The following is a 9,798-nucleotide window of genomic DNA, read 5'->3' as shown; positions in this document are numbered from 1 at the left end:
AGCTCAAACATGTATGAAAATTTAAAAAATTTTGTCATTGGAAGAAAATAAATTTTAAGGCTAAAAAAAAAAAAAAACCTCTCTGTAAAACGTCGCTATAATATAGTGTCTCAGTGTCGCTATATAGCGACCTTTAAAAGTCACTATATAGCGACTTTTACTAACGTCGCTATATAGCGGCGCTTAGTAAAAGTTGCTATATAGCGATGATTTACGACACCCGATTTTTATACCGACGATTAATGCTAAGCGGGCGCTAATCGTCGGTACGTAAACGTCGCAATAGGATGCGTGTGTAGTAGTGCCGTAAGTTTTTTATTTAGTTCATGAAACGCGTCTGTGCATGCGTCTATGGGTGCTTTGTCTTGTTGTGAGAGAGAGAAGTTGAGAAACTAATTGATCGTAAAAAATGAAACACGATGCACGTATAATTTCAAAGCGTAAGTTCTAGCAACAATCAACCGAAAAAGAAAGCGAATATGATAGAAGCCAAAGACATAGCAAAGGTCAACACCACGACATTGATTTAATGGTTACAACAAGCTTGAATAGAATCCATCCTAAGTTATATTATCTCAAACTAGGGATATAACAAAGACAATGAGCTCCAATTTGTGTAACTATCAGAAACTATCCACTATAAAAGATGCGTACATCAATAAGAACAAGAATTTGAAAGTTGAATTTAAAAATTCATCAAAATGCTCCAAAGGCGTTGAGTAGAATACCCAAAGGCATTCTAAATTAATTTGAAATATTGTAAATTCTTTGTTATCATTGAGTAGAATACCCAAATGCATACATTATGAATGTAAAGTCGTATGTGATAAATGCAAAGCCCAAGGAAGGGAACATTCCTTGGTTATAATTTTTTATGGAGAGGAAGCATGCCAACTTGCCCACCACAAAAGCATGTGGATATGTATTGAATGCAAAATGCCAACCTATAACTAATACAAAAACGTTTACTCTCATTTGTATTTGTATATTTGACCTTAATTTCTTACAATTGCAATCTTTGTAAAATCAATTCCACATGTATTTTGAAGCTTCGATGAATATGTGGAGAGCAAGTTATAAAGCAAGTACTACTATGGCATTCAACTTGCTTCACAAAAAGGACTAGATGAATTAAAGAAAAGAACAACACTAGTAATACAACATTTATAGAATTTTAGCACAATATATGCTGTGTTCTTGATGGATATACTAATTTATAAATTTTGAATTTCTTGAAATTCGAGTAGGACAAAAGTCCATGATAGGAAAAAAGCATCCAAATTTAAAAAACACTCATTCTCGGACAATGCAAGGATTAGAGTGTTTTTATTTTAAGGGTTCCAGCAAGAGTCCACCAAGAGTAGACCACCTTGTTTTCAATTGAACTTAGTTAGTAATGGGAGTCTTCAATGATGTGTGAGACCTATTACAAAAACGCGGGATGAGGACGGCAACGGAATGAAATTCCAAGGCCATTGGTGACATCGACGACAGCCTGCAAGATTTTTCGTCATTATCAAACTTCCTGCACCTCTTTATATTCCCTATTGTTATCCATGTTTTCCACTTATCTTCTTTGCGCTTCTCTATCTTCCTGATCAATCCTAGCCCTCAATCTGCCAGCTGACGGCCTATGAATTCAGCATCGCCTCTTCGCTCTACAGTCTCCGACTATACCCATTCGCTGCCTATCCTTTTCTTATAGACGTCTTGATTCTATCGCCTTGCCTTACTGCCTCGTTTGCTCTTGCCAAGAGATCAAGGAGGCTTGCTAAGCAACCGGAAGAAGCGCTTGAGAGCTTGGAGTGGTGTACTCTTCGACGCCGTTTCAAAGCATCAAAACATTCCTCGGTTATCACTTCTGATTTGGACTCCGCCCAGAACTACCCATCTGCTCACTCACTCTCTTCAGAGCACCTCCAAGGTCCCCTAGCCTTGCAGCACCTTCATTTCAACCATGGCAGGAAATCCTGGGCCCCTCGGCCTGGCTAGCTTCGCCCTTACGACTTTCGTGCTCTCCTGTTACAATGCTGGGATCTTCGGCGTCCATACAAGCGACCCACTGAATGTGATCACAGGCCTGGCTTTGTTCTACGGCGGGCTAGCGCAGATCCTGGCAGGCATGTGGGAATTTGCAGGGGGCAACACGTTCGGAGCCACGGCCTTCACCTCCTACGGAGCCTTCTGGCTCTCGTTTGCAACCATTCTCATTCCCAGCTTCGGAATTATCGAAGCCTACAGCAACTCGCCGGATCCCGTGCTACTGCGGGCATTATCGATCTATTTACTAGCCTGGAGGATCTTCACCTTCGTGATGCTAGTGGCGTCATTGAGAACAACAGTGGGGCTGGTGCTGCTGTTCTTGACGCTAACGGTAACATTTGCGCTACTGACTGCGGCAGAATTCGGGAGCAGGAACGGCGGGTTGGGGTCGTATGGGGGGGTGCACAGGGCAGCAGGGTTCATGGGGATCATTACGGCAGCCATAGCCTGGTACAATGCTCTGGCGGGGCTGCTGGCTAGCCAGCTGAATCCTATCTTTAGGTTGCGTGTGGGCAGAATCAGAAGTCCTCTCTTCACACCTCCGACTCAACCTACTCAAAAGAAATGAAGCCCTTATTTTGCTTCATCTACCTGAATGACATATGGGCATCATTGCAATGTAACACTTCATAGTGTAGCATTGTACAAGAACTTTCTCATGCATTTGTGTAGAACCCAAATGCTATGATCCCATCACTAGATAAGTTTATGAAAGTCTGCATGAAGCTTGGTATCAGCCTAGACCAATCATTGTTGAGGATGAGTATATGCTAAAATTTATATGCTAAAATTATAGCAAGCTGGACCCTCAAGTAAAGTGATGTCAAGGCCATCACAACATGAGGAAAGTATTGATAGTGTGAGTCCATCGAGTGGTAGAATAAGGGGGAGCAAGCATGTGGATAGAGGGAAGCAAAAAGTTGAAGTTGAAGAGAGTGTTGAGGATGCAAATAGTGACGAAGGGAGTTATTTATCTCAAAAGATAAGGCTGTTATTGCACATCGCTTAACACTTTCCCTAAGCATTCGACCAAAGTTAGATAGTGGAATGATATATGGTCCCATTGCAAACCTGCACAGATAGACTTCATTCTACACCTATTTTGGCATTTAAAATTGCCTGGGGATCTCATTCATAGATCACTTCCAATGATGGAGCCTAGTGGAAGGAAGCAATGGAAATAGCTGTGCTATGCTTGTAGAGTTGTATACCACACTTTAAGCAAAAGATTGTGTAGTTCACAATGTTAACTACATTAGTTGGCAATATCATTTGATGTTGGATATTAGCAAGTCCATAGAACAAGGATTGTGCCTTGGAGCCAAATAGGCCCACGATGGTTGTAAAAGAATGAGGAAAGAGAGTGGTATAAATGGAATAGGGTTGGCCCTCCCTTCAAAAGGTGGCATGTATCAAAGGCTAAGTGGTTGACTTTGGTCTTCATTGTTGGATGCACAAGTTTGGAATACAAGCTCCCTCTTCTCTTCCACGAGTATTTTGGGTGTTCTCTTGTATTCTTTGTAGTGCCCTTGTGTTTGCCACTCTATCTCCCTTCATTCCCCTCTTCTCCTTCCCTTTCCCCCCTCTTCTCCTATCTCCCCTTTCCCTCCTCCTCTCATGGAAACACATTCAAACAATCCGAAGCCGCTTAAGTGACACTTGCGGATGGCTCATGCTTTGCATTGCTCTCACAAGGAGTAGCTTGGAATGGAGGCTCCATCGGCATTCCTTCAAGATCCCCATGACACATTAGTCACTATTGTAGACCACATCTTTGGCGCCGATGCCAGGGAGTTCAAGGTATGCTTTTGTATTGCACTTGCTTTCTCTCATCATCTACCCATTTCTCATTGCTTCAAGATTAACTAAGAGCATTGATAGTGGGGTTGTAGGAAATGAGTGAAGAAGTGTGGGTTTTGGAAGGTAAAAGAAGAAGTTATCATTTTTTGTTTGGATCATTTAGAGCTTGCTGTTGATGTACTTTAGCATTTAAAATTGATAGGAAGATAGTTTAGAGGATTGCTAAGGTGTGTGTGATAGCAAACTCCAACAAAAAAACCCAAAAGTGATGCTTGAAGTGATTTTCAAAGTGGTTTTGGAAGGAGAAATTGCCACTTTTTGCAAAACACCCCATTTGCCATTCAAATGTTGTTTTTTTTTGTTGTTTTTTCATTGAGTAGCTCTTGAGTAGGTAGACTAGGTAGTTTAGCATCCCCCTATCACAAAAAAACTTGAACAAAAACTTCAAAATCATCAAAAACCAGTTGGCAAAACTACAAGTTTCTATCCCATCGACTCGGTGCCGTAGGCCAGCTATCCCGTTGGTTGGTTCCATAGCCCCATGTCCTATCGATGAGACTGACATGTGTCAGCCACCTAACCTATCTACCAAATTTATGGTCTGACAAGAGGGTTGACCCAGTGCTATAGCCTACTATCCCTCCAACTGGTGCCATCCATCTATACCACCGATTCTGACCATCCTGCCAACTTGCTATTTGATGCTTTAGCTCTATCTTGTCAGGTTCGTGCTTTAGTTCTATCCCATCATGTCGATTCTTATCTCTATCTCGTTGGGTTGGTGATTTATCTCTATCCCACCAGGTTGGTGCTTTAGCTTTATCCTGAGAAAATTGGGACCTCGAGGCATCAAGAAATGATAAAATTTGCATGCAAATCGCATTGAAATAAACCCCATCAAAAGCCACAAGGGGCTACGTCTCCTTGACCTCGCATCAAGGCAAAGGGTCCCAAATGCTAGAGCAAAGGGGGGAGAGGAGTAACCTCAAAGGCCCTCAATCAAGACCATCCACCTCAAAAGCCCCTATGATTCCTTAGCAACAAAACATGGGAGATAATTCACCCAACAACTGCCCCTTATAAGCCTATGCCTACAAGGAACATGCCACTCCCTAGAGGACCTCCTCTAGTACAACTAATTGTTAGGCCCAAGTCACAATGCAAATGCCTAGTGGACTTAGATACTCCCATCCCAACCTTGTGCCATCAAATCCATGGAACCCTTCATCAGGACCACCAATGTATGAGATAGGGCCCACCATTCCACAACCTCCTCCTATATCACAAATGGCCCTTATGGATGAAGCTATGAGAATCCTAGTACAAGTGCTAGGAAGGGGGGATGCAACGCCACCTCCAACTATTCCAAGAAGGAATACCAACTCCTCAAGGAGCAAGCTTGTCACACAATCTCCAAGCTAATCACCAAGTTTGCAAGAGAAGGAGACCCAGTCTCCCATGTTGAGAGATTTGAACAAATCTATGAGACCTTTGGTGATATCAAGGATCTAGAAAAGGTCAAATCTTTTGACTTGAGTCTTGATGGTAAGGCTATACAATGGTTCAGAGCCTTAAACCCTGATGAGAAAATAAATTGGGACACAATGCGGAAATCTTTCATTCTGGGTTTGCTCGAGTGTGGTCCCAAGCAGAGCGTGTTGCCATTGCATCACTGGTTTTTCATCCTTTAAGAAAAAGCAAAAATAGTGTGGAGTGTTATGACCTATCACGAATCAGGAAATATCTGGAGCATTTTCTCTTTGTATGCAATAAAAGCTTTTAAGCCTTTTATTTCACCTTTGGATTTCTCGTTGAGTTCTTTTATAGGAGCCCATGTTGGATGCATTTCTTTGCTTAGGATTGAAGTTAAGAGAGAGTAAGGTTCTTCAGGTTCTCATTTTGTATCAAGAGAATAGTGTTGCCATTGCATCACTGGTTTTTCATCCTTTAAGAAAAAGCGAAAATAGTGTGGAGTGTTATGACCTATCACGGCATCACCACCTTTTTGTATGAAAGGTAGAATAAAGCTCTTCCAATCATACATCCTCTCAACCATTGAGCATATTGTTCCTTCCTTACGGCCACCAACTTGCCTCCCACATTTTCTTATCAAGTCATCCATTGTCTCCATGTCCTTGTGTTTTAGCTCTCTTGAAACTGTGCTGAATACCTGATCGATATCCTCATGTGTGTGCCCAACCAACAAAAACCCAACTTCAATCTCATTGAAGATTCTATGAGCGATTAGCATTGAGCAAAATGCAAAGAAGAGTACATTCTTATTCTCTCGTCCGTAATTGTCTGCTTGTACTCTCAAAGTTGCTGGCAGGTGACCTTTTTTTGCATGTACATTGTGAATTGCCTTCATAACAGATGTTACAACTTGATTGCTATCATGTAGATGCAAGGAATCAATCCATATGTCTGCAAAAAAGTTAAATCCGTGCACTAACACTCCACATAGATGTGTCTTTAAAAATTATTTGCCTTGTAGCTTAGGTGGAGTGTTAACGAATCAAGGTAATGTTGTTGTATTTTGATCCATACCATCTACAATAATGCACATGTACTCATTTGGGTGAGAAATAGCTTGCTCCTTCCAAAATGCATATTTTATTCTAGAATGTCGAACAAGTCCATGATGAAATTCTCTCTTTTTTTTGTAAGCTTCTTTTTGTTCTGGAGATGTTGCACTCTCAAGTGCTCGCTTTCGATCATCACAGTCATTGGACTTTGACATTTTTTGCCTCTTTGGGATTTTAACATGTCCAAATCTTTTTTTCCAAAGAGTATACAAAGCATGAAATGATGTTGGTGCATGCCCTCTTTGCCTCTGTGTTTCTCTAATAGAGTTAAATACTTCTTTTTTGGTCAAACCTATCGGAAGATGCATTTCTGATAGGTGGGGTTGCGGTAAAGCATTTTCATAAATGTAATCTTTCAAAATTGCTGTTGCTGCAACCGTTGAGGCTCTTGTTTTGGGCCTTCCTATGTTTCCATGAATGTTAAATTTAACTCCATACTTTGCTTTATTAGCCAAATTCCAATATGTGCCATGTGATAATCCTGTAATAATGCGATATGCATTATTGCATATATTTTTTCCATTTATAAGAGGCCTTATTTGCTGTTCTGAACTTCGCCTTCTCTTATCATTTACAAGAAAGCAAGACAATCTCGTGAGTAGGTATTCATTTCTTCTGCTTCCTTTCCTTTGCTAGACATGTTCTTTACAACCCTTGATGTCATGTAAGTTAATGGATCGCATACATGTACACTTGCAGCATGTAGATCGCATTGCTTTTAGCATAACATCTTCATTCATTACTCTTATTCTCTTTGGTTTCTTTTCTGGATCTGCCTGGACTCGTTGTCTTTTCATGCATTTGTATGTCCGTTTGGGGACCTTCTGTACATTATTATTTGGATTTGTGTAGTTCTCCTTGTAAGATTTATTTGTCACGTTGTTTTCATGAGATGTTGCATCCTTGATCTTATCACTTTGACAGTCAAATACTGAATATTCCTTTGTTGATGTCATCCTTGCTTTTGATACATTCATCAAACCATTTGTAACATTTACTATTTCACAATCTTTGCAAGTCAAATACCGAATAGTCCTTTGTTGATCTCATCCCTACTTTTGATACAATCATAGAACCACTTGTCACAATGGCATTAGAGTGTCCCGAATGATTTCAAATTCATCTATTCCTGAGAGAAAATCACTCATTGATGTACTTTCTATGGATTTCATAACTCCATAGTCAGTGGTGATAGAGTGTCCAGAATGAACTTCAAACTCATCTATTCCTGAGAGAACATCACTCATTGATGCACTTTCTATGGATTTCATAACTCCATAGTCTTGAAACTCCTCTACTCCAAAGAGAACATCACTCATTATACTATCATGCATGATTTCCATAATTTCATAGTTACTTGGTTTGACTCCAAGAACTTTATCAGTATCCATGAAGCCATCCATGCTTGAAAATATATCACTTTTGACATCTTTGCCCAAGTTCTCAATGTGCATGAACTCATCCACCTCGGATAAGGCATCACTTGTGAAATATTTTTTTTTCTCGGTACCAATGAACTCATCGACTTCTGATAAGACTTCAGTGCTATAGTTGAGTGCATTGGAATCATCCATCTCTGAAGGAATAGAGCTTGGTACATTGGCATATTCTTTCAATTCTTTGATGTTGTAGTATACATTATGTTTATCATTAAAAACTACATGCCGAGTCTTTCCAATCTTTAAAAATTGCATGCTCCATCTCAAATCCTTACCTACCTCATAGTAGGGACCATCCAATGACATTGAGTTATCATCCATACCATCATCAGTAGCTTTTTGAATTCCCATCTGCGCAAATGTCCAGTGTTCCACTTGTTCAAATCCCAAGACTTGACCTTCTGCTACATTCTTATTTGCAAATGATAACATTTGTAAAATATCTCCCACTCTAAAATCCAAAGATATGCACTTTGTATTCCTGATGACATGTGTTGGATAAGTCTCATCTCTGTCCAATGCAATAAATGCTTTGCTGGAAGTATTATAGGGCATAACATCTCCAAGGATTTCCATATCCCCACACTTATGCTTTAGCTCAACATGTGCACTAAGAATCCTTGATACAATAACCGCCACCTTATCTTCACCAAGTCTTCTAAAGTGACAAATAGAATTTGATTCACTTTCATGGATTGTAGCAAATGCAACTACTACTCTTTTGCAACATAGAATCACCTCCATCCTCGGAATAAATTTTGTAGCCATCTCCTTTGTGAGTTTCCTTTGCAAACAAGCTGTAACAACGATTATAAAGAACATTAATCTCTTCTCAATAATCTACTTTATTAATGATTTAAAAATCTGGATCTTGTTTAAAAATTTAATCAAACCCTAAACCAAGCACCCTAAATCCTAACCCCCAAACCCTAAACCCTAATTCGACTCTTGAAAACATAAACCCTAATTCCTAAACCCTAACTCATAATCCCTAATCCCTAAACCATAAATGTTAATCTTGACTCTCTAAACCCTCAACCCTAACCAATAACAACCCTAAACCCTATCTCCTAAACCCTAAACACTAAACCCTAAATCCTAAACCCTAAACCCTCAACCCTAACACCCAAATCCTAAACCCTAAACCCTAACCCCTTACCCCTAAACCCTAAACCCTAAACCCTAAATCTCAAACCCTAAACCCTAAACCCTAACTCTCAAACCCTAAACCCTAAACTCTAAACCCTAGCCCCGAAACCCTAAACCCTAAACCCTAACTCCCAAACCCTAAACCTTAAACCCTAACCCCCAAACCCTAAACCCTAAACCCTAAACCCTAAACCCTAAATCCTAAATGCTAAACCCTAACCCCCAAACCCTAAACCCTAAACCCTACCCTTTAAACCCTAAACCCAAACCACCAAACTTTAAATCCTAACCCCCAAACCCTGAACCCTAAACCCTAACCCTCAAACCTTGAACCCTAAACCCTAACTCCCAAACCTTAAACCCTACCTCCTGAACACTAAATCCAAACCACCAAACCCTAAACCCTATCTCACAAACCCTAAACCCTAACCCTAACTCACAAACCCCAATTCCTAACTCACAAACCCTAAACCCTAAACCCTAAACCCTAACTCACCAAACCCCAAACCCTAAACCCAAACCCAAACCACGAAATCCTAAACCTGAAATCCTATGAGTGTTTTCAGTAATATCATTTATTTAAGTAATAGTTTTAATTAGAATTCATAAGTAGTAGTGGAATTGATAGTTGGGAGGGTGGTATTGGGAGAAAGGGAGAGTGGGAAAGTGGAGAAAGGGAGTGTGGGAGGGTGGTAGTGGGAGAAAGGGAGAGTGGGAGAGGGAGTGGGAATGGGGGCGGTGGGGTTGGGGGTGGGAGGATGGGAGTGGGAGTGGAAGAGGGA

At 40.5% G+C, this 9,798-nt stretch overlaps 1 pseudogene; it reads left to right on the top strand.

The window, feature by feature from the left end:
- Positions 1 to 1,957: 1,957 nt before the first annotated feature.
- On the top strand, positions 1,958 to 2,611 carry LOC147895170 (accumulation of dyads protein 2 pseudogene; annotated as a pseudogene).
- Positions 2,612 to 9,798: the final 7,187 nt, after the last annotated feature.

The sequence above is a fragment of the Dipteris shenzhenensis genome, chromosome 13, assembly GCF_047967505.1.
Source record: "Dipteris shenzhenensis isolate YYH24624 ecotype China chromosome 13, Dip_SZ_1.0, whole genome shotgun sequence".
Classification (NCBI taxonomy): Eukaryota; Viridiplantae; Streptophyta; class Polypodiopsida; order Gleicheniales; family Dipteridaceae; genus Dipteris; species Dipteris shenzhenensis.
The sequence above is the reverse complement of the archived record's forward strand: the minus strand, read 5'-3'. Positions and strand labels throughout refer to the sequence as shown.